Source organism: Pseudophryne corroboree, chromosome 2 (genome assembly GCF_028390025.1).
Source record: "Pseudophryne corroboree isolate aPseCor3 chromosome 2, aPseCor3.hap2, whole genome shotgun sequence".
In the NCBI taxonomy this organism is placed as follows: domain Eukaryota; kingdom Metazoa; phylum Chordata; class Amphibia; order Anura; family Myobatrachidae; genus Pseudophryne; species Pseudophryne corroboree.
The window spans coordinates 721,565,705-721,584,774 of NC_086445.1; positions in this window are offsets into that span (position 1 = coordinate 721,565,705).

Genomic DNA, 19,070 nt, shown 5'->3' on the forward strand with positions numbered 1-19,070 from the left:
TCTGTTTCCTATCCTGCAACCAGGTTCTTATCCATTTAACTGTTTTATAATCCACCCCCACGCTTTCAAGTTTATTTAGCAGTCTGTGATGTGGGACAGTGTCAAATGCCTTACTAAAGTCTAGATATGCTACATCTACAGCTCCCCCTTGATCTAGTATTTTCGTCACAGAGTCAAAAAAGTCAATAAGATTTGTTTGGCATGATCTACCACCAGTAAATCCATGCTGTTTTGGATCCTGTAAGTGGTTTGATTTAAGATATTCCACAACTCTTTCTTTTAATAGTTTTTCCATTACTTTCCCCACTACTGATGTAAGGCTTACTGGTCTGTAGTTACTTGCTTCTTCCTTGCTTCCACTTTTGTGCAGTGGAACTACATTTGCTCTTTTCCAGTCCTCTGGAATGGCACCTGTATTTAGTGACTGGTTAAATAATTCTGTTAACGGTGTAACCAGCACATCTTTTAGCTCTTTGAGTATCCTTGGGTGTATCCCATCTGGTCCCATTGATTTATCCACTTTTAGTTGTGAAAGTTCTGTTAGTACCTTCTCCTCTGTAAATGTACTTTCATCTACCTTATTTTTATGAATGTCCTTGCAACTTAACTGTGGCCCCATCCCTTCTTCTGTAGTAATTACTGAGCAAAAATAATTATTTAGGTGATCTGCTATTGCCTTGTCTCCCTCCACCAAATTCTCACTCTCTGTCTTAAGTCTTATTATTCCTCCATTTGATTTTCTCCTTTCACTTATATACTTAAAAAAAGTTTTGCCCCCTTTATCTACTGACTGGGCCATTTTTTCCTCAGCTTCTGCCTTTGCACGTCTGATCACTTTCTTAGCATCCTTCCGTCTGTCAAGATACACCTCTTTGTCATTATTATTTTGAGTCTGTTTGTATTTCCTAAAAGCCATCTTTTTTGCTTTCACACTAGTTGATACTTCTTTTGTGAACCACACTGGCTTTCTCTTCCTGGTGCTTTTCCAAACCCTTTTGATACAAAGATCAGTTGCACTTAGTATTGCACTTTTCAGTTTTTCCCACCTCTCCTGCACTCCTTCCAAGTTCCACCAGTCCGCCAATGAATCACTTAAACATCTCCCCATTTTTGCAAAATCAGCATTTCTAAAATCCAACACCTTTGTTTTTGTGTGACAGGAGTTGGATCCTGTCTTTTAACTAAACCATACTGCTTGATGATCACTGGATCCCATGTGCTCACCCACATATATGTCGGATATCCTATTACCATTTGTAAGAATTAAATCTAATATTGAATCTTTGCGAGTGGGCTCCGTCACCAATTGCTTGAGAGATGCTCCCTGTAAGGAATGTAGAAATTTGCCACTTGTAGCTGAATTTGCAAAAGACCCCTCCCAATTTACATCAGGTAAATTAAAGTCTCCCATGATTATGACTTCTCCCTTTAAAGCCATTTTAGTGATGTCCAACAATAGGTTTCTGTCCAAATCCTGCCCCTGGCCTGGTGGTCTATAGATAACCCCAATGCGAATAAAATCCTTCTCCCCGGTTTCTATGGTGACCCAAAGGTCCTCAGTTTTGTCTTCAATATTTTGTATTAAAGTAGCATTTATGCTTTTTTTCACATACATTGCTACCCCTCTTCCTATTCTTCCTATTCTATCCTTCCTAAATAAATTGTATCCTGGTATAGCTATGTCCCAGTCATGATTTTCATTGCACCATGACTCTGTAATTGCCACAAAATCCAGGTTATCCCTTGTCATTATCGCAATTAGCTCTGGAATCTTGTCTCCTAAGCTCCTAGCATTTGCACACATAGCTTTAAGATTTTTGTCTGTGCATTTGTTATTAGTAGCCATGTCCAGACTTTACAAAATAAATGACAAGTTTAAAGTTGAAATTACCTGTTTGGGGATGTTGCTCAGTGTTTGATATATATATATATATATATATATATATATATATCAATATCAATTTTTTTTACTAATCAGGAATCACACTGTTTCCTTTACACCATGAATACACCTCCCTAAATGTAAAGATATAGTACACCTGACCACAATGACCAAATGATCAAAGGAGGTAAACACCAGAGAGCATGCAATAATAAACTATGTTTCACTGTGCAACTTCCCCACACATGCAATGCCAATTACAAGCCAATTATTACATCAAAAAACATACATGAGTTTGCATAAGAGAGAGCTGTAGTGAGCAGTTTGGGGATGTCTTTTCATAGTGTAAAAAGACAGATAACATTGGTACAGGTGAGAATTCAGATGGTTTTGGTAAGCTATAGACATAGATTTGAGTAGTTGCGGATGAAGTGGAAAGGTCTAGCAGCGTTCCTAACACAGATTTAAGTTCTAAGTATGGGTTACTCAGGCTGGAGTAGTTTGATGTGAAGAGGAACTGGACTCATATTTGTTTGAAAGCTGTCCTTTAGTGGTTCAGATTGTGGATAGGTTGTTGTCCTTCTGTTTTCCTTCGGTTTAGCGTTGGTGTAACGTCGAAATTATTTTTAAATTTGTAGTTATCCTTTGAATAATGTCCTTTGAAGTAATGGCCCACAAGCCTACGGCCTAAGCCTTCCTGATGTTCTTTAAGTAAACTATATTTATATATTTATATATATTTATATATATATATATATATATATATTTATGTAACTATAGGTATACTGTACTTTGTAATTTATATTGAATCCATATCCTTTTTAATAACAAATATATACATCAATGAGCTTTGGAACTCAGATAATGTGTGGGTGTATTGTTTTCTCTTATGGGATGCAGTGTTTTGCGATGTATAGCGCACATTCATGGGATATGGTAATAAGAGGTGCAGGCATTTACAATATATATTAGAGCGGGCATTTTAAATATTTGTGAGAAATCAATTTGGCATACACAATATAAATACAGAGCAGTGGTGGGATTCAAATAAATTAACAACAGGTTCTATGTCCTAATGATTATATATATATATATATATATATATAGTCTTCCAGCAGCATCCGCACTCATATGTAAAAGAACAGCCTGCTCCTTGTCAAATTACCATATACCTCCAAAAGAACTCAGCACTCGGACACAACAAACAGTAGAAAAAGTGTTTATCCAATGGTCAACGTTTTGGGACCACACGCCCCGTCGTCAGGACATAAACAGCATGTGAACAGTAATACGATACACTTACCCTCCTAAATACCCCACCAAGACTGATCCCCGCCACATCTCCCGCTCTGCACACTGTCCCCGTCACCGCGTCACTTCCGCCATGCAGTTTCCAGTCATTGCATCACTTGTAGTCTGGGAGATGGCTGCTTGCGTTCCACCCAGTACACGGCATGCGGTCCATGGTCACCAGGGGGCAGGCGCATGTGATCGGAAGACAGCTGGAGAAAAAATAGAGAGATAAGCAGCAGAACAGTTCGGTAAGAGATCCTATCTGTGCCGGGTGGTGGGGGCAGCAAACGGTTCTCAGAACCATACCTGACATTAGGTATCGGTTCTGCAGAACGGGTGCGAACCGGCTGAATCCCACCACTGATACAGAGGTTAACATGAGCGAGAACTGGGCTGAACTGCATTCCGTCAGTTCCAGTTGGAGACGTAATACAGTTCCGCCTCCTCCAGCCCACATAACCCAGAATGTGAGCCCAGAGCAGTATGGGGATGCCGGGGTGCCCACTGAGGTTCTGTTACCAGCAGGCGCCAGCACCTTCCCCTCAGCGGCAGCCGGAGCTCACTCCTGAGCTCCAGCTTCTGGCTGAGTGCAGCTGTGTGGCGCTATGGGAGAGATGTCATGACGTCTCTCCCATAGATCCGAGGAGCGGGCGGCAAGGACCTAAAGTGACGTCACCGCTGAGCAGAAAGTTCCCATCATTGGTTACAATGTAGCGCATAGGCGCTACATTGTAACACTGCCGCGTGCTGCCTGTCAGTGAGGACAGCAGCACACAGCTGATCAGGAGAGTGCTACAACGTGGCACTCCCTGATTGGCTGAAGAAACCCACTTAGCCAGAAGGCAAAGTGGGTTTCTGGCATTCGTGGGAAGGTGACCCATGTGCAAACATGGGTCACCTTTCAGTTCGTGGTCGTGACAGCGTTTTTTTATTTTATTCAAGTACGTGGATTAACCCTGGATTTGCCGAGGAGCCTGGACCACTGGATCTCGTGAGTATAATTTTTTCAACAGGTACCCCTTGGATTCTACTGGACAAGAGGACCGACCTGCGTGGGAACTTAAGGTAAGTATGTATGTATGTGTGTATGTATTTAATAAAATTATACTTTCACGGTGTGTGTGTCTTGTGTTTTTTTGGGTATTTTTTTAGTAATAGTACTACAGGTACCAGCGGGCCAGTTTTTCCGCCGCATGCTGGTACTTGTGGTTCTCCAAGTACCAGCATGCGGGGGAGGCTTGCTGGGACTTGTAGTACTGCTACTAAAAACAATATCTTTTATTTTACAACAAAGGCTATCAGCCCTCCCATCCGCAGCCCATTGGATGGGGGGGGACAGCCTCGGGCTTCACCCCTGGCCCTTGGGTGGCTGGGGGGGGGACCCCTTGATTGAGGGGGTCCCCACTCCCCCAGGGTACCCCGGCCAGGGGTGACTAGTTGGATTTTTGATGCCACGGCCGCAGGGCACTATATAAAAGTGACCCCCGGCTGTGGCATTATCTGTCCAGCTAGTGGAGCCCGGTGCTGGTTTTAAAAATACGGGGGACCCCTACTCTTTTTGTCCCCCGTATTTTTGGGACCAGGACCAGGCGCAGAGCCCGATGCTGGTTGCTTAAATATGGGGGAACCCCTGTCATTTTTTTCCCCATATTTCTGCAACCAGGATCGGCTCAAAGAGCCCGAGGCTGGTTATGCTTAGGAGGGGGGACCCCACGCATTTTTTTTTAACAACAAAAAGCACTTTCCCACCACTTCCCATTGATATACATGCACGGATCTCATGGATCCCTGCATGCATCTCAAATCACGAAAAAAAAAAGCAGGTCTGTTTTTTTTTAGGACTTTTTTGCGAATTGTAATTATTCACGGCAGTGTTTTGTGTTTTTTTGCTTAGTAAATGACCGAGATTCGTATCTAAACAGGCGTAATTTGACCGATGGTGTATTCATTCGTAATTTTTTACCTGAACTAGCAAAAAATTACGAATGCCCTCATCACTGCCGTGATTAGTGTTTAGTAAATGACCGAGATTGACCGAGATGACACTTTGATGAAAAAACGGCATCTCGGTCAAAATCGGGAGCTTAGTAAATATACCCCAGTGTTTTGTGTTTTTTTGCTTAGTAAATGACCGAGATTCGTATCTAAACAGGCGTAATTTGACCGATGGTGTATTCATTCGTAATTTTTTACCTGAACTAGCAAAAAATTACGAATGCCCTCATCACTGCCGTGATTAGTGTTTAGTAAATGACCGAGATTGACCGAGATGACACTTTGATGAAAAAACGGCATCTCGGTCAAAATCGGGAGCTTAGTAAATATACCCCACTGTGTTTAAATCTGCATTGTATATTTTCCAAATGAAAGAGAGGTGGCGATTTGTGTAATACATGGTTAGTCACATTATGTGTTATAGTTGTTTAAAAAGTATGCAAACATTTTGGTTAATGTTTTTTTTTTAAATAGACATTAATTTAAAAATATGTCTAACATCAGTTTTGAATTCATGAGTAGCAACATATGTGTGTTTATTACATTGTTTGTCAAATAATTAAATACTTCATATCCATTTACAGTCTCCAAAAAATCACAAAGAGCCTCTGGCCCTGTCTCCACTCCTACTGAAGCTGAGGATGCAGATGAAGCTGGTAAGTACATTAGCATTGGGTGTATTTTCATATCAATTTGGATACAATAATAATTTAGTTTTTTGTTAGGGCCATCCACACATGTGTTGCCACCATGGAAACATAGTCTGAGTGTGTCTTTAAGACCAGTACACATCACATCACCATATCAACGCATGTCAGAGGTATCAGCAGTGCCAACAATGCAACTTCTTGATAGTCTACAGCCATTGTCACCACATTTGCCATACCTACCTGGTGAGTAAAAAAAAACACAAAAAGGACACATACTTTCACACACACACTTTACCCTAAGACAAACATTGGACAACATTTTCTAAGATGGAAGTTCTGTTTAAGATGGGATGTTGCCCATAGCAACCAATGTCATTTATGTAGCACCTTCTAGAAGGTAACACATGGAATGTGATTGGTTGCTATGTGCTACATCCCATCTTAAATAGAACTCCCATTTTATAAAAATTACACTATTGTAGTTTCACAGTTTAAGGAAGCAGCATAGTGACATTGTGGTGATGTAAATAATGCACCACTACCAAACTTGTAATTTTGGTCTTAAATCTCCTATACAAATAGAATTGATGTGCATATGTTGTCCAAAGCCAACAATCAGAATACAATTTAAGAAATGAATGACCCAATAGTTTAGCAAATATACAAAATGTGGATAAGGACAACATCCGCAAATTATTAATAAAAGTAACATAACATTTGTAGCCCTAGGAAGCAAAACACATAGGTTATTCTTTATTAGTTCATAAAATTATACTTACACACAACTGGTCTCTCATTTCAGGGGATACCATTCTTCACCCAACTCAGCCTGGCCAAGTGCAGCAACCTGACAATGAAGACACATTTACCTTAAATATGACAGCAATACCACCGCCTGACCCAACAACTACACATTTAACAACTCTGCCCACTCAAAGGACACCTGTAAAGGACATAAGCCCTACCACACCACTACCACAGTCTCAGGAACAGGCTTTTTGGGACAGCTTGTCCACCCAGAAAGCAAATAACTTAGAATATTTGCATGGGCAAACCGAATATATTGGTGGTCTGGCCCATCACCTCCCCAGATTATGCAGAAGCAACAGCAGACAAACCACAGAACTCACCAGGATGGCTAACACCCTGGAATTAATGAGGGCAGACAATAATAGGATGCTAGACACATACCAAAGAATCATGGATGAGAATCACAGGCCCCATCAAGCCTACCTGCAGATATTAACAGCAACCCAAAACATACAAGAGAGCATGGTCCGAATCATGGAAACCCACACGACAGCCAATAGAGACTTGATTGTCACTCTAACAACCCTAACACAGCATCTCAATCATCAATCAGAGCAAACAAGTACCAGTTCTACAGCCACAACCCCCTTAGTGTCACCTGTAACCCCCGCCACCAAGACGTTCTGCCCGAACATGAACAGAAACAAGTGGGAAAGGGCCATCCAGCTCCAGAGGATGACCTGCAAAATAATTGATCATAATAATGTGTTTGAAATAGACAATGGTAATTTTATGCAAGTAGCATTTTAGATGTTCTTGTCACAATTAAGACCATGGTTTATTTTTTGCAAAACAATGTTAAAAATTAACATATTAAAAACTACAACCAAGGTGAAAAAGGAAAAAGTTGTCTGTCAATTAATTCTACACTAATTTGAGTATAGTTGTTTAAGTATTGAGGGCTAGATGCGTCATCGCTTGGAGAGTGATAAAATGTACAAAGAAAATGCACCAGCCAATCACCTCCTAACTGTCATTTTTCAAACACAGCTTTTAACATGGCAGTTAGAAGCTGATTGGCTGGAACTTTTTCACTCTCAAATTTATCACTCTCCAAGCGATGATGCATCTTGCCCATAATATGCATGGTCACATTCAAGCACCATAGATTACACATGCAGCAGTGGTAAAGTATTGATATAGAGAGTAGTGTCCTTAATAACAGTTTATTCTATTCTTAAAAGTTACCTTAGGGAGATGTAAAAGCATTGGCAAACATACACAAAGCAAGCAAAAAAACACATAGAATATGTGCTACTATAATGTTTATACTAACTTTACTTGCCGTTATTATACAGTACATTAGATTGCAATGTATAATGCATACAGTAAAAAGTGGTATGTTGTTTAAAAACTAAAAATAACAATAAAACTTAAACACTATTTTCAAACCAAACAGGGGATATTATAACACTTACCTTAGTAATTGGACAGTAGTGACAGATGTTAAACACGCCAGCCAAAAGCATATTTGTAATGTCTTCATTTCTATGAATCAAGGCCTTTTGCAGCCAAGTTTAAGGTTATTTCCGTCCGCATTCATAAATACGAATCCTTTATAAATTACTGTGTTGTATGAAATAACAACCGCATGTGACCAATGGTCTATTAATTCGTATTTGTGTAGTCAACCGTGAAAAACAATACGAACGGCCCAAACACTGCTGAGTTTAATGTTTAGTAAATTACCGAGATGCCACTAATTGGCTGTCGTGTGGGTTTCCATGATTCGGACCATGCTCTCTTGTATGTTTTGGGTTGCTGTTAATATCTGCAGGTAGGCTTGATGGGGCCTGTGATTCTCATCCATGATTCCTTGGTATGTGTCTAGCATCCTATTATTGTCTGCCCTCATTAATTCCAGGGTGTTAGCCATCCTGGTGAGTTCTGTGGTTTGTCTGCTGTTGCTTCTGCATAATCTGGGGAGGTGATGGGCCAGACCACCAATATATTCGGTTTGCCCATGCAAATATTCTAAGTTATTTGCTTTCTGGGTGGACAAGCTGTCCCAAAAAGCCTGTTCCTGAGACTGTGGTAGTGGTGTGGTAGGGCTTATGTCCTTTTCAGGTGTCCTTTGCATGGGCGGAGTTGTCAAATGTTTAGTTGTTGGGTCAGGCGGTGGTATGGCTGTCAGATTTAAGGTAAATATGTCTTCATTGTCAGGTTGCTGCACTTGGCCAGGGTGAGTTGGGTGAAGAATGGTAGCCTCTGAAATGAGAGACCAGTTGTGTGTAATTATAATTTTATTAACTGATATAGAATAACCTATGTGTTTTGCTTCCTAGGGCTACAAATGTTATGTTACTTTAATGAATAATTTGTGAATGTTGTCCTTAACCACATTTTGTATATTTTCTAAACTTTTGGGTCCTTAATTTTCTAACATGTGCACATCAACTCTATTTGTATAAGTGATTTAGGACCATAATGATAAGTTTGTTAGTGGTGCATTATTTACATCACCACTATGTCACTAACCTGCTTCCTTAAACTGTAAAACTACAATGGTGTTATTTTTATAAGATGGGAGTTCTATTTAAGATGAGATGTAGCACATTGCAACAAATCACATTCCATGTGCTACCTTCTAGAAGGTGCTACATAAATGACAAGTAGAAACATTTTGCCCAATGTTTGTCTTAGGGTAAAGTGTGTGTGTGAAAGTATGTGTCCTTTTTATGTTGTATTTTTTACTCACCAGGCAGGTGTGGCGAATGTGGTAACAATGGCTGTAGATTGTTGAGGAGATGCATTGGTGGCACGGCTGATACCTCTGACATGCGTCTATGTGGTGGTGTGATGTGTACTGGTCTTGAAAACACACCCGGACTATGTTTCCGTGGTGGCAACACATGTGTGGATGGCCCTAACAAGAAACAAAATTATTACTGTATCCAAATTGATATGAAAACACACCCAATGCTAATGTACTTACCAGCTTCATCAGCATCCTCAGCTTCAGTAGGAGTGCAGACAGGGCCAGAGGGTCTTTGTGATTTTTTTGGAGACTGTAAATGGACATGAAGCATTTAATTATTTTACAAACAATTTAATAAACACACATATGTTGCTACTCATGAATTCAAAACTGATGTTAGACATATTTTTAAATTAATGTCTATTAAAAAACAAAATTAACCAAATTGTTTGCATACTTTTTAAACAACTATAACACATAATGTGACTAACCATGTATTACACAAATCACCACCTCTCTTTCATTTGGAAAATATACAATACAGATTTAAACACAGTATGTTAGGAATACTATTTATGCACAATACCCACATAACATATAAAAGATTAGTGTGCATTATTCTACAACAAAAGCCATGACAAATATTTCAAACTCTCACTACAATATTCTGAAATAATTATTACCCCAAAAAACAACACCTTCACAACATACATTTCAGTGTTGTCAGCATACACAGTGATAAAATATTTGAAAAAAAAACATGCATTATTATTACTGACCAATACAATAAAAAAGGCACAGTACAAAGCATGCTAAAAACAATTTAAATATTAGTGCACCTTCAAAATTAATATATTAAAAATAACAACTTACCAGCCTCCTTGGGCCGATCTGAGTCCCGGACATAAGTCCCTTTCACTACTTCCGGAGGAATCAGGTTCAGCAGGGGCTCCTCATATTCTAAATAAGTGGCAACAAAAGAATGTCCACCTCCTGTTTGCCATGCAGACTTGGCCTCCTTGTCCATTTTGGCTTTCACACGCTGCTTAATATTGTAGAAGCACTTTCTACAGGTCTCCTCGGTTCGCCTCACCAAGCCCTCACTATTGACAGCATCAACCACTTTCTTTCAGATGACTGTCTTTTTTTTTCGGGATGAGACCTTAGCTGACTTTGGCCCTAAAAGCTGCTGATGACACTTCATAATCACCCGCACCAGGGCCACATTCTTATCAAAAGTGAACTTCACATTGTGCCCTGTCTTGGTCCTGGTGCATGGCTGCGTAGTCACATCACTCTCACTAGAGGACTCAGGCGCATCCTCTGCCACCTCTTCCTTACCCCCCTAACTAAACTCCTCCACTCCATCCCCCTCACTAACCTTCTTCACCTCACCTCCACCACCTTACTAACCTCTGTATGTGAAATTATTAAGACAGACAACACAGAACAATCAAAAATAAAGGCAAACAAAATTACACTCCTCCTCTACCTCTACACAGCACACACCACACAAACACAGACACACACACACACACACACACACACACACACACACACACACACACACACACACACATTGACAAGAGACTAAATGAAAAAACACTGACAGGAATTATAACAAATTACTAAATAACAATACAACAATAAAGACACCACAACTTTCAAACACAATATAGCAATCAGAAATCGAAATATAGAACACCACTAAACTCACCAACTCCTCAGACCACTATCTCTCACCTCTCCACTAACTAAACCCACGAGGTTCGGATGGTTTGGGGTGTATTTATATGGCTGCGCTTTGACACTCCCATGTATTCGACACAACCTATCACGCATCACCTTCAAAATCGAAAGTAAATTTTAAAAATGTAGCCACACTGTCCACAAAACACTGATGCACTTGAAAAATACGAATAATGCATAATATCCATGTTCAGCCAAACACAAACACATACATCCTGGAAAAACAAACCAGAAATACGGATGACATCAACGTAGGAAATTGCGAATACAACAAACACGATAGCTTAGTAAATTACCAAATTAAAATTCAAAAAGTTGCAATTTTGCACGGACGATGTAAGTTGACTTCTATTTTGACTGAAATCGGCAGAAATACGAATCTTAGTAAATATACCCCTTAGAGTCTTATTTGCTACATTCATTCTTGTTAAATAAAGCCATGGGTGTGGCTAACAATATAGGAAGAAATATGATGTGATGCAATACAACTCCTAGGGTGAAATTGAATGGTATCCAGTTCATAGATAGTGTCTAGTTAGACAGTCAATAGATAGACACCATATGTTAGAAAGACATTAGGTCGACAGGGTCAAAATGTTGACAGGTTCAAAAGGTCAACATGAAAAAGGTAGACAGTACAAAAGTTCGACAGGGTCAAAAGGTCGACATGAAAATGATAGACATAAAAAAGGTAGACAAGTGTTCTTTTTAATGAACATGTTTTTGGACTATTTCATACCTTCTCTATCCATGTCGGCATAGAGTTGGTTATAAACCTTGTGGCGAGCACAGTGAGCCATAGAGCCCGAAGCGTGACAAGTATATGCCTTTCTACAATTGGGGGTCACAGATGACAAATTTATCCACACAAACCACAAAAATGCAAAAAACATAATGTCTGCCTTTTTTATGTTGACCATTTTCATGTCGATCTTTTGACCCTGTTGACCTAATGTCTGTCTAACATATGGTGTCTATCTATTGACTGTCTAACTAGACACTGTCTATCTTTTATACCACACCCAAATTAAATAACCTGTGAGTTGCAAGCTGTGTAGGACTTGGTTGCTTTTACTGTGTAAATGATTGTCATTTTAAAAATACGGGCAATCTCACAAAAAGTTGCGCACAGCCTACAACTTCCAGGCTATTAAAGTTCACCCCTGCTTTGTAATACAGAAGTTTCCTGCTCACATCATACAGTATGTCACAAAGAAAATTTGGTTCATCTGTACATTTATATACAGTATATTAGCTCTGCATTTACAGATCAAATTGTTAATTTCAACATTCTGGAATTAACAATTTTAGTAGTAAAATGTAAAATTGTATATTGCATAATTGTTTAAAAAAAAGATAAAAACTATTTTTAACTCATTGCTTAATAATAATAAGTAAAAGTGGTATAAAATAAAGATAATTGCGGTTTGTCTTTCAGCACTTATGTACAAGGTACTTATCAATTTTATTAATTGCACAGTTTTGAAGTCAAAATATTATCTCCTCACTTTCACATAGTGTGTGTTGAGGCTCTGTTTTATTTGGTTTAGTACAAATTACTGCATACAATGTACCTGAACATTAATCTCACATAGCTCATGGTCTTGACTTTGGTCTAACCCCCTTAATAAATATAATCCTGGAGTAGATTAATCTGATGAATGGAAAAGCAGACGTTTTTCCTTGTGACAAGCAGATGGTCCCATTAATCCTAGAGAGCCAGTAGTTACAATTAAAGCAACAAAATCATTCAACATTTTCTTAACATATATGATGTGCTTATTTTATATTTATATATGTTTACATTTAGAGCCGTAAAATAATTCAAACTTCCAAAAAAGAACAGAAATTAAATACTACAGTACATGAAGTACCAAAAATTAAACACACTTAAGGTATGAGTTCTTCCCCAAAAAACCTCTAATCAGTTCATTCATAATTGGTAGCAATTATTACAGTATACATTCTTTGGGGTAATTTTACTAAGATGGGAGTTTTATCTAAGATGGGATGTTGCCCATAGCATCAAATCAGATTCTACTTCTCATTTTTCTAGCACCTTCTTGATGATAATACCTGGAATCCGATTGGTTGCTATAGGCAACATACCATCTTAAATAGAACTCCCACCTTAGTAAATGTACCCCTTTGTATGCAAAATATATCAAGCAAAAACTTAAATGTAGTTAATAAATATGGAAAATTATGGAATTGAAAATGTATATATTGAAGAAAAATGATTTAAGACTAATTTATGTAAGTTATTACTAGGATCCAATTTCAATTTAAAACATAACATAATAAATAATAATAAAAAAATAATAAAAAATAAAAAGAAGTGATAGCATTGATATATAATAATAAATGGTTACAATTTATATCCGAATCAACCCCACAAACATAGTCTCTTTAATGTTCATCAATATAAAATTTAGAGATGTGCAGATTTAGAAATCCGAATCCACCTGAACCAAACCCAAAATTCGGTATTTAACATATTTAATGTATACAGCCTTAGTACTGCTGGATAACCATGGTTGTCAACCTCTACGGTAGTGGTTCTAAAACTGGGTGCAGTGGCACCCTGGTGTGCCACAGGACACTTGCAGGGATGCCTTAGATTGGTTGTCCAGGACCAATTCAAATTATTTATGATTTATTATTATTTTAAAACCAGTGCTGGTCACTGCCAATCATAAAATATGTGGACAAACAGAAGCAAATCTTGTACCCCACCACATAACTGAACCTAAGGATGACATTCTGTATAAACACAATTTACTTAATTTGTTATTTCTTTCTAAATTACTCAATAAAAAACTTTTAGCCTAGGGGTGCCATAGATAAAATTCTGATACTCTAGTGCGCCGTGATTCCAAAAAGTTTGGGAACCACTGCTCACAATGTCCCAGTGTGAGATGTACTTACATACTGTAGGAGTCATCACAAACTGACCAAAGAAATATCCAGTTATCAGAGGGAGTCCCACACAGGTCCAGTGGTGGAAAATTGGTCATGTAATTGAATCTGTGATACAGTGCACTTATCCTCATTCACTCACGAAAAACAGTATGCAGCAAATAACAGCAATCAAATAAGGTAAAACATACAATATGAGTCTAGATCAAAGGCGATAACAATAAGATAAATTTAAATATACATCACTTGTGTGATATGAAGTCCTTTTCAAAAAGCCACTCTTTGATCGTCTCACAAATTCCAGATAATGTACATGTAGAAAAGAAAAAAATTAACAAACATGGGTGGTAATGCTTGACACGAATGTATAAAAAAAACGTGAATGTCCAGAAAAAGGAACCCTATTGTGCCGAACCAATTTTTGATAGAAGATGAGAATAGTATCTCGCCACCACTTCACAATATACGTGGACGTACCGAAACTCACATATGAAATAGCATATGAAATTTCACATGTGAGTTTCGGTACGTCCACTCCTGGTCTCAGCTCAGACACGCACACTCTCTCTCTAAGATGGAGGAAAGGAACATGCACTAAGCTCCGCCTCCAGAAGACACTGGCACTAGGGGATGAACACTAGGGAATGCGCCCATGTGATCCTATGATACAGGAGACAGGCACAGAGCGCACCATTTACCATCACTCCCCTTCGCTTAAGACTGTCTCCAGTCACATACTGTATTTAAAAGAACATGACATTTTATCAATATTTTTAATAAAATCATACCTGTAACCGGAAACATAAATGTGAAGCAAAAACAATAAGAATACATCAACATTAAACATATTTCAGTCCACATTCATTCAGGAATGCATGTAACAAGTGTGATGACAGTCCTTTTGTCAACGTGTTGGCAAGATTTTCTTCACTTGCAACATATTCCACACTGATGGACTTGTTTTCCACCAACTCACAGATGAAATTATGTCTTATAGCAATGTTCTTAGACTGTCCATGATGCTTTGTGCTGCAAGAAAGATCTATTGCTCCCTTGTTATCACACTCTATGTTGATTATCTCACTGTGATAAAGAAGACCTAACTCACATAAAGTCTCTTTTATCCAAAGTGCTTTTTTTGAAGTTTCTGTGAGCGCTATATACTATGCTTCTGTTGCAGAAAGATCAACTGTGGGTTGTTTCCTACTTGCCCAGCTAATGGCTGCGCCTGCTAATGCAAATTGGTATCCAGTGTAGGAACGTCTGAAGTCCTCATCTGATCCCCAGTTGGCATCACAGAATACTTTCAAGCTGGTGTCTTTTGATTTTGTAAATCTCAGCTTTAGTGAACTTGTACTTTTCAGGTACCTTAGAATTCTTTTTACTGCAATACTTTATTGTCTCCCAGGTTTGTTTGCAATCTGGCTTGCATGACTCACTGCATGTGTGATGTCAGGACGAGTCCCAATACTTCCTTACATCAGACTACCAACAGCATTTTGATAAGAGATTTCTTGCATTTCCTCTTTCGCCCTCTTGCTGCTTGGCAACATGGTCTTGACCATCTTTACACTTTTATCAATGGGAGTGCTTACTGGTTTTGCATCTGTCATTCCGTATTTGGAAATTATTGTCTCAATGTATGTTTGTAGGTCAATTGTGACAGTCCATTCCTTTAAGTCTTGTACAATTTTCATGACTAATAAGTGATTTTTAGGGCCTAGATCTTTCAACTTAAATCTCTGTTTAAGCTGGTGTTTCACGTCAGTGATGTGATTCTCTTGACCTGCCAGAAGTAAATCATCCACATATACAGCTAATATGAACAATTTTTCTTCCATAGTCTCATGGTATTGGCAGTGATCAGTCTCTGACCTAACAAAGTTAATTTCTAGTAGCACTGCATCCAATTTTACATACCAGCAATGACCACTTTTCTTGAGGCCATAAAGTGACTTCTTTAAGAGACAATCTTTTCCTGTTTGGAATATATCCACATCATAGTGTTCAGGTGGTTTCATGTAAATTTCCTCAACTAACTCTCCTTTCAGGAATGCAGAATCAAAGTCCAGCTGGTATAATAGTAGATCATGTAGTGTAGCAATAGCAATCACTAATCTTAAGGTACTATACCGTGCAACAGGTGAGTAGATCTCTACATAATAGATTCCAGACTTCTGGGTATATCCCTTGGCAACAAGGCGGGCTTTGTAACGAGCTACTGTCCTGTCTGCATTTAACTTCTTGCAGAAGACCCACTTGTTCTTGATCGTTTTGCGGTTACTTGGTCTATCAACCATAGTCCATGTACTGTTATAATTTAGTGCTGACAGTTCTGTATCAATTGCTGACTTCCACTTTGTCCAATCACTGCTTGACTTTGCTTCTTGTATGTTTTGAGGCTCACAATAAGCTATGTTTGCATACTCCTCACTGTATTTCTTGGATGGAACACCTTTGTTGCTCCTCATGGAACCTCTTTTCCCTGCTTTGTTGTCTACTTTAACTCTCTCAGATTCAGACACGCTTTCTGCTGCCTGTACATCCAATAATACATTTCCTTCTTGCTCCACTGCCCCAGATAGTGGTGCTGTCTCGTAGAATACCACATCTCTATATTTAAGAAGACGTTTACTTGTAACATCCCAAAGTCTGTATCATTTGCTTTCTTTGCAGCACCCAAGCATTATAAATTCTATAGATTTTGGATCTAGCTTTCTCCTTTTCTCCTTTGGTATATATGCAATAGCTTTGCTCCTGAAGACACGAAGATGACTGACACTTGGCTTTTCTCTGGACCATGCCTCCAGTGGCATTTTGCCTTTGATGGCCACTGTAGGTGCACGCTTCTTTAGGTATACTGCAGTAGATACAGCTTTTGCCCAAAATTTCTTCTCCAGGCCAGCATCACTTAACATAGTCCATGCTCTTTCAACAATTGTGTGGATTGCCCGCTCACTCATGCCATTCTGTTCTGGTGTGTAGCCAATTGTTAGCAGATGCTTTATGCCATATTTCCTAAGGAATGCAAATAAGACATTGTTATAATACTTTTTACCATTGTCTGATCTCAGGATCTTTAGTTTCAGACCTGTCTGAGTCTCCACCAGGTTTTTATATTCCACAATTTTGTTGACAACTTCACTCTATTCTTTAATTAAGTACACGTGTGTCATTCTTGTGACGTTGTCAATGAGAGTCATGAAATACCTGTAGCCACTGATTGATTCTACCTCCATTGGACCACACACGTCGGTGTGCACTAGAGCTAGTGGTGTCTCTGCTTTATTAACTGACTTTGGAAATGGGTTGCGAGTTTGCATGCCTTTTATGCAACTCTCATACATGGGTCTTTCATCATTGCTCACGGTGATCCCTGTTACCATTCCATATAGCTGGATGTCATCATATCCCAGATGACCCAAGCGTTTGTCCCACAGCTCCATTGACTGGTTTGCATTAGTAGCAATAATTAGTACACTCCTTAGTGTCCAGGACATATAGGTGTTCATTCCGAGTTGTTTGCTCGTTGCCGCTTTTCGCAACGCAGATATTAGGTGGAAAATGTGCATGCGCATGGTACGCAGCACGCATGCGCTAAGTTATTTATCACAAAACTTAGTAGATTTACACAAGCTCGAGTGACGCTTATTCATTGCTCGAGGGATCGTAGTGTGATTGACAGGAAGTGGGTGTTTCTGGGCGGAAACTGTCCGTTTTCAGGGAGTGTGCTAAAAAAACGCAGGCGTGACAGGTAAAAACGCAGGAGTGGCTGGGAAAACGGGGGAGTGGCTGGCCGAACGCAGGGCGTGTTTGTTACATCAAACCAGGAACTAAACAGACTGAGGTGATCGCAATCTAGGAGTAGGTCTGGAGCTACTCAGAAACTGCAGCAAATTATTTAGTAGCAGTTCTGCTAATCTTTCATTCGCTATTCTGCTAAGCTAAGATACACTCCCAGAGGGCGGTGGCCTAGTGTTTGCAATGCTGCTAAAAGCAGCTAGCGAGCGAACAACTCGGAATGAGGGCAAAAGTTGGTTACATCAGGTTGCTGCAGCAATAACAGTCCCTCTTTTGTATTGTACCATACACTTGTTCTTCTGAAATTGGACTCTGTAGCTTTTTTTTTCTCTAGGATGCTGATAGCAATGAGATTACTTCTTAAATCAGACATGTACAACACATCTTGGATATCTTGTTCAACTATTTCTACTCCAATTCTTAAACGCACAATGATTGTCCCAGCTTGTGATGCAGTAAGGACTTTATTTCCAATCCCTGTAACTGTAGTGGCCAGTGAATAGCTAGAAGCAGGGGCATGGGACACTATGAATACTTTATGGATGTTATTGCCGGAACCACACCAAATGCTGTCTGTGCCTAATGCTGTCCATGCCTAATGCTGTTCGCACACTTCAAGAAGTGTGTGGACATTCAGTTGTTATTGTGTTTGCCACAATAAGCACACACACACACACACACACACACACACACACACACACACACACACACATATTCAAAATATTCTGCACTTTCCACGTGAACTGTGAAATATTCTGCACTTTCCACTTGAACTGTGAATAAAGGAACATTTGGTTCTTTGCATGAGTGACATTTGAAAGATGTTACCTTTGATTGTATAAGCATGTGAATCACAATCTGCATTTAGTCTTTTGTAATATGAACAAATGAACTTGCAGAAAATTACATTTAATGCTTATGTATGTTAATGATGAATTGCATAATAAGAGAAAAGAGAGCATATAAAAGATGTTGTGAAGGTTGTACAGGCACTGAGAATTAATAGTTTTTGTTTTGTACTGATGAGTAATTTTTTTTTGTTACATAATGTTTTAGTCTAAGTAACTGTATCAAAACCTAACCTTTTTACCAAATGCTTGCCCTCTTAAGCAATCCAATGTTTAATAAGTATTTACTCATTTACTAAAAAGTTTAATTTTAACGCTATCTTTTCTAGAGTATTTAATGCCTGTTTTTAAAATTCAGCTGTTATTACAATTGGAGTACAGCGATCCTCCCTGTGTCTTACATTTGTTTTTTAAATAAGCATTGT